Below are 6,997 nucleotides of genomic sequence, written 5' to 3' on the forward strand. Positions count from 1 at the left end.
ACAATATTCAACAATGAGCTATAATAGCTCGTGTTCTAAGAATGTTAACACCGATGAATTAAATCGAGTTTGGTTAAAAACCAAGCGGAAGAAACTCGAAGTAATCCTTCATGAAGAAGACTGTTAAATTAGAAAACATTTTAACTTACGTAAACTGAATAACTGAAAAGCAGGGGATCCGTCGTCGCATATTTGACTCGTCAGTTGAACTCATGTTGAACTGATTTCACTCTCCTTCAGTTGAACTGATCAGCTGGGTTTCTTCATCAGTTGAACACTCCTACGGCTGGCCGGGCTTCTGGGGTTTTTTTGCTGAAACACCAATCAACTGGACAATCGGCTGAACTACTCATTTGACGTATCAGTTCACCTGATTTGCTTTCTGCGATCCGTTGGGTCTTCAGTTTGCGACGTAAACTGCTCATAACTGATCCTAGCTTCGGCACACTCAGGTAAAACATTAGTAAAACAAAATAATAAGTTTTTTTAACATCAAAATTAAGATTTTGAACTTGAAAAGTTCCAACAATCTCCTCATTTTTGATGATCACAAAACTTGAGCAGTTAAGAACAATATATTCAGTTCAAGGGTTAGTCCATCTAAACATCTTTAAAAACTTTCCTCACGAACTGAATTAAAGACGGTTTTGAATAACAATTTAAGGATTGAGGGTAAAATAAAAACTCCCCCTCAAAAACTGAATTGAAAACCTCTTTGAAAAACAGAATTAAGAGAACACCTTCAGTTGAAGAAAATAAATCTCCTCCTTAACAACTGAATTTTAAAAACTGATTGAAAAACAATTTTTCAGTTTGAGAGTACAATAAAAATCTCCCTCAAAAATTGAATAAAAGCTCGTATTTGAGAAGTAATTATCTAAGCATTCATTCAGAGGTTATAATCATTCAAGCAACGTAGAAAAGAAATCTGGAAATATCCATTCAATCACAACGTAACACAGCTGGATAAACATGATGTTTATCTAATCAAATAAATTTACTTATATTTTTACATTTGAGTACATACAACAGTTAAAATGAAAATTGCTATTACATTAGCATATTTTGAACAACATCAGATATCAGTCGATTTATGTGGGACAAAACTGGATATACCAACAACTGGTTGCCTTGACTGCTTGAAATGTTGCACCGGTCGTGAGTTCAATTTGCTAGAGAAACGAGCTAATTTGGATTGAACTTGATCTCTTCGCTAGCTCACTGGTCAAGCAGACTCAAACTAGGCTCAAGCGGAATAAAGCTGGTGATTTAATCAACCAACATCCCAACATGGATGAGTTTCGTCTGAAGAACAGCTGACCTGGAAGGCTTGGAACTGAAATCTTGTTCATCGAACAATTTATCCGTGCAACTTGACAGATGAAGCTCAGGACCCTGAAGCATGATTAAATCCCCAGAGCTAGGAGTCGAGAGATGTGGCGACAATATTAGTCGCAGAACCCATCCTCTCAACCCTTCGCAATGAGTGATAGATAAAAATTTTCAAAAAGTTTTTAAAATTGTATGAAATACATTTAAATAGCTTTTAAAACTATTTTAAAGCAACATATTTTAAAAAACAGTTTTCTTCAATTGTTCTTTTTAGAATAGCTATCTCTGATACCAATTGAAGGATCGTGTGCTGGTGCCTATGAAGGCATTTCAAACACAATATTCTCCAATGAGCTGTAATAGCTCGTGTTATAAGAATGTTAACACCGATGAATTAAATCGTGTTTGGTTAAAAACCAAGTGGAAGAAACTCGAAGTAATCTCTTCGTGAAGAAGACTGTTAAATTAGAAAATATTTTAACTTACGTAAACTGAATAACTGAAAAGCAGGAGATCAGTTGTCGCATATATCAGTTCAGTTATGGCAAGAACTGAACCGACGGATGCTATACCTGATCAAGTCAATTTGAAAACAGTAGTTCATCAGTTAAATACATAAGATATGCTTATGGATATTCGGAGATTTCAACTACTCCTACTTTACCCTTTCTACCAGCTCGGGTAAGATCTACTAGAAGACTTTGATTTATACAACTACTTGTACAAACCCACCTAGCTTAGGACTTAGAAACTGCCTAATTGAACTCCTAGTCTAGACTGAAGGCAGCAACTTTCAACCAACACTTCTTTAACGTCTATGTGAGAAAGACTACATGCACAAGTTTAATGTCTTTGTACAAGATTGTATTTGAGTGGTGGTGTTGTGTTCGTGTGTGAGAACTGAACAATGAATTCACCAGAAAGGTGTTCTCACTCACTAAGGGAAGTGAGCTTCTAATCTAAGCCGATATAACTTTTGAGTGTTCCCTCAACTGGGCGGTTGCTTCCTTGTAAGCTGATACACGATATGTGTGCCCTTATTTTTTTTTACCACACTCTCTCTAGTGTTGTATGGTTCTCGTCTTTTCAAGTCTTCATTGATCTTCTATTTATAGGAAGGAAACCGATCGTACAGTGAGACTCAATAATTGTATCTGTTGCATTTTGAATTCGTTCCTTGGACTCTGTGTCTCGACTTTTTGACTGCTCTTCTGAAACATTTGTCTTTAATGCTTTGATACAACGTTCATTATTGTCCTTTGACTGAACGATTGCGTTGTACCTTTGTGTATAGCTGTAATCCACTGAATGAATTTTTCTACATCTACAACTGAAAGATGCTTAACTGACGCTCCGAACTAGTCAGTTGAACTGATCTTCAGTTGGGCTGGTGAAATCATTTGACTCGTCAGTTGAACTGAATTCACTCTCGTTCAGTTGAACTGATCAGCTGAACTACTCATTTGACGTATCTGTTCACCTGATTTGGTTTGCACGATCAGTTGGGTCTTCAGTTTGCAATGTAAACTGCTTGTAACTGATCCTTGCTTCGGCACACTAAGGTAAAAAATTAGTAACACAAAATAACAAGTTTTGTTATTATCAAAATTAAGATTGCGAACTTGAAAAGTTCCAACAATCTCCTCCTTTTTGATGATCACAAAACTTTAGCAGTGAAGAACAATATATTCAGTTCAAGGGTTAGTCCATCTAAACATCTTTAAAAACTTTCCTCAAGAACTGAATTAAAGACGGTTTTGAAAAAAAAAATTAAGGATTGAGGGTAAAAGAAAAACTCCCCCTCAAAAAATGAATTGAGAATCTCTTTGAAAAACAAAGTTAAGAGAACACCTTTAGTTTAAGAAAAGAACGCTCCTCCTTAACAACTGAATTTTAAAAACTGATTGAAAAACAATTTTTCAGTTTGAGAGTACAAGAAAAACTCTCCTTCAAAAACTGAATAAAAGCTCGTATTTGAGAAGTAATTATCTAAGCATTCATTCAGAGGTTACAATCATTCAAGCAACATAGACAAGAAATCTGGAAATATCCATTCAATCACAACGTAACACAGCTGGATAAACATGATGTTTATTTAATCAAATAAATTTACTTGTATTTTTACATTTGAGTACATACAACAGTTGAAAGGAAAATTGCTATTAAATTAGTTTATTTGAACAACATCAGATATCAGTCGGTTTATGTGGGACAAAACTGGATATACCAACAACTGGTTTTCTTGACTGCTTGAAATGTTGCACCAGTCGTGAGTTCAATTTGCTAGAGAAACGAGTTAATTTGCCTTGAACTTGATCTATTTGCTAGCTCACTGGTCGAGCAGACTCGAACTAGGCTCAAGCGGAATACAGCTAGTGATTTAATCAACCAACATCCCAACATGGATGAGTTTCTTCTAAAGAACAGCTGACCTGGAAGGCTTGGAACTGAAATCTTGTTCATCGAACAATTTATCCATGCAACTTGACAGATGAAGCTCAGGACCCTGCAGAATGATTAAAGCCCCAAAGCTAGGACTCGAGAGAAGTGGCGAAAATATTAGTCGCAGAGCCAATCCTCTCAACCCTTCGCAATGAGTGATAGATAAACATTTTCAAATAGTTTTTAAAATTTTATGAAATACTTTTAAATAGCTTTTAACACTATTTTAAAGCAACATATTTTAAAACACAGTTTTCTTCAATTGTTCTTCTTAGAATAGCTAGCTCCGATACCAATTGAAGGATCGTGTGCTGGTGCCTTTGAAGGCATTTCAAACACAATATTCTCCAATGAGCTGCAATAGCTCGTGTTCTAAGAATGTTAACACCGATGAATTAAATCTTGTTTGGTTAAAAACAAAGTGGAAGAAACTCGAAGTAATCCTTCGTGAAGAAGACTGTTAACTTAGAAAACATTTTAACTTACGTAAACTGAATAACTGAAAAGCAGGGGATCAGTTGTTGCATATATCCCGACGGATGCTCTAACTGATCAAGTCAGTTTGAAAACATTAATTCATTAGTTAAATACACAAGATATACTTATGGATGTTCGTAGACTTCAACTGCTCCTACGTTACCCCTTCTGCCACCTCGGGTAGGATCCACTAGAAGACTTTGATTTATACAACTACTTGTACAAACCCACCCAGCTTAGGACTTACCCACTGCCTAATTGAACTCCTAGTCTAGACTGAAGGCAGCAACTCCCAGCCAACACTTCTTTAACGTCTATGTAAGAAAGACTACATGCACAAGTTTAATGTCTTTGTACAAGATTGTATTTGAGTGGTGGTGTTGTGTTTGTGTGTGAGAACTGAACAATAAATTCACCAGAAAGGTGTTCTCACTTACTAAAGGAAGTGAGCTTCCATTCTAAGCTGATATAACTTTTGAGTGTTCCCTCAACTAGGTGGTTGCTTCCTTGTAAGCTAATACACGATATGTGTGCCCTTTTTTTTTTTTACCACACTCTCTCTAGTGTTGAATAGTTCTCTTGTCTTTTCAAGTCTTCATTGATCTCCTATTTATAGGCGGAAAACTGATCGTACAGTGAGACTCAATAATTGTATCCGTTGCATTTTGAATACGTTCCTTGGACTCTGCGTCTCGACTTTTGACTGATCTTCTGAAACGTTTTTCTTTAATGCTCTAATGCAACGTTCATTATTGTCCTTTTACTAGACGATTGCTTTGTACCTTTGTGTATAGCTGGAATCCACTAAATGAATTTGTCTTCATCTATAACTGAAAGATTCTTAACTGACGCTCCGAAATAGTCAGCTGAATTGATCTTCAGTTGGGCTGGTGAAATTAGTTGACTCGTCAGTTGAACTGAATTCACTCTCGTTCAGTTGAACTGATCAGCTGGGTTTCTTCATCAGTTGAACACTCCTACGGCTGGCCGGGCTTTTGAGGTGTTTCTGCTAAAACACCTATCAACTGGACAATCAGCTGAACTGCTAATTTGACGTATCCGTTCAGCGGATATGGTTTGTGCGATCAATTGGGTCTTCAGTTTTCGATATAAACTGCTTGTAACTGATCCTAGCTTCGGCTCACTAAGATAAAAACAAGTTTTGTTAACATCAAAATTAAGATTTCGAACTTGAAAAGTTCCAAAAATCTCGTCTTTTTTTATGATCACAAAACTTGAGCAGTTAAGAACAATATATTCAATTCAAGGGTTAGTCCATTTAAACATCGTTAAAAACTTTCCTCAAGAACTGAATTAAAGACGGTTTTGGAAAAAAATAAAGGATTGAGGGTAAAAGAAAAATTCCCCTTCAAAAAATGAATTGAAAACCTCGTTGAAAAACTGAGTTAAGAGAACACCTTCAGTTGAAGAAAAGAAAGATCCTCCTTAACAACTGAATTTTAAAAACTGATTGGTAAAAAAAAATTCAGTTTGAGAGTACAAGAAAAACTCTCCCTCAAAAACTGAATAAAAGCTCGTATTTTAGAAGTAATTATCTAAGCATTCATTCAGAGGTTATAATCATTCAAGCAACGTAGACAAGAAATCTGGAAATATCCATTCAATCACAACATAACACAGCTGGATAAACATGATGGTTATGTAATCAAATAAATTTCCTTGTATTTTTAGATTTGATTACATACAACAGTTGAAAGGAAAATTTCTACTACAATAGCATATTTTGAACAACATCATATATCAGTCGGTTTATGTGGGACAAAACTGGATATACCAACAACTGGTTGCCTTGACTGCTTGAAATGTTGCACGGGTCATGAGTTCAATTTGCTATAGAAACGAGCTAATTTGCCTTGAACTTGATCTCTTTGCTAGCTAAATGGTCGAGCAGACTTGAACTAGGCTCAAGCGGAATACAGCTGGTGATTTAATCAACAACATCCCATTATGGATGAGTTTCGTCTGAAGAACAGCTGACCTGGAAGGCTTGAAACTGAAATCTTGTTCATCGAAAAATTTATCCGTACAACTTGACAGATGAAGCTCAGGACCCTGTAGGATTAAAGCCCCAAAGCTAGGATTCAAGAGAAGTGGCGACAATATTAGTCGCGGAACAAATCCTCTCAACCCTTCGCAATGAGTGATAGATAAACATTTTCAAATAGTTTTTAAAATTGTATGAAATACTTTTAAATAGCTTTTAACACTATTTTAAAGAAACATTGATACGAACACGGATGGTCAAGCCCCAAGGAAAGAATGAGACCCTTTGGAGTTGTCGGAGGGACCAATCACGAGGGGACGACTGAAAAGATTCAAGGAGGCGTTGCAAGGGCTTATGAGCAAGGACGAAGGACTTACAAGCGAGGTGAAAAGTGCTGGAGGGTTCGTGATGCATGAAAGTAAATTTGGGAGCCAAATGAACATTATTCAAGTGATAAATGAAGAGGAGTCCAGAAGCATCGGCGCCCGAGCGGCCAAATATTACTGCCCGAGCGCCACACTTACTGTCCAAGGAGAAAATTTCCAGAACGCCTCGCGCCCGAGCGGTCATATTCTACCTCCCGAGCGCGAATAGTATAGAACCCTCGGTGCTCGAGCGGTCAAATTCTACCTCCCGAGCGCGAGCCAGTTGCGAGAAAATCTTAGTTTCCTAGTTTAAAGTTTTGGTTATTTTGGCAACTAGATATTTTATCTTTGAGTATGTAAAGGAAATTGGACAAAA

This window comes from Primulina eburnea, chromosome 2 (genome assembly GCF_022965805.1).
Source record: "Primulina eburnea isolate SZY01 chromosome 2, ASM2296580v1, whole genome shotgun sequence".
NCBI lineage: Eukaryota > Viridiplantae > Streptophyta > Magnoliopsida > Lamiales > Gesneriaceae > Primulina > Primulina eburnea.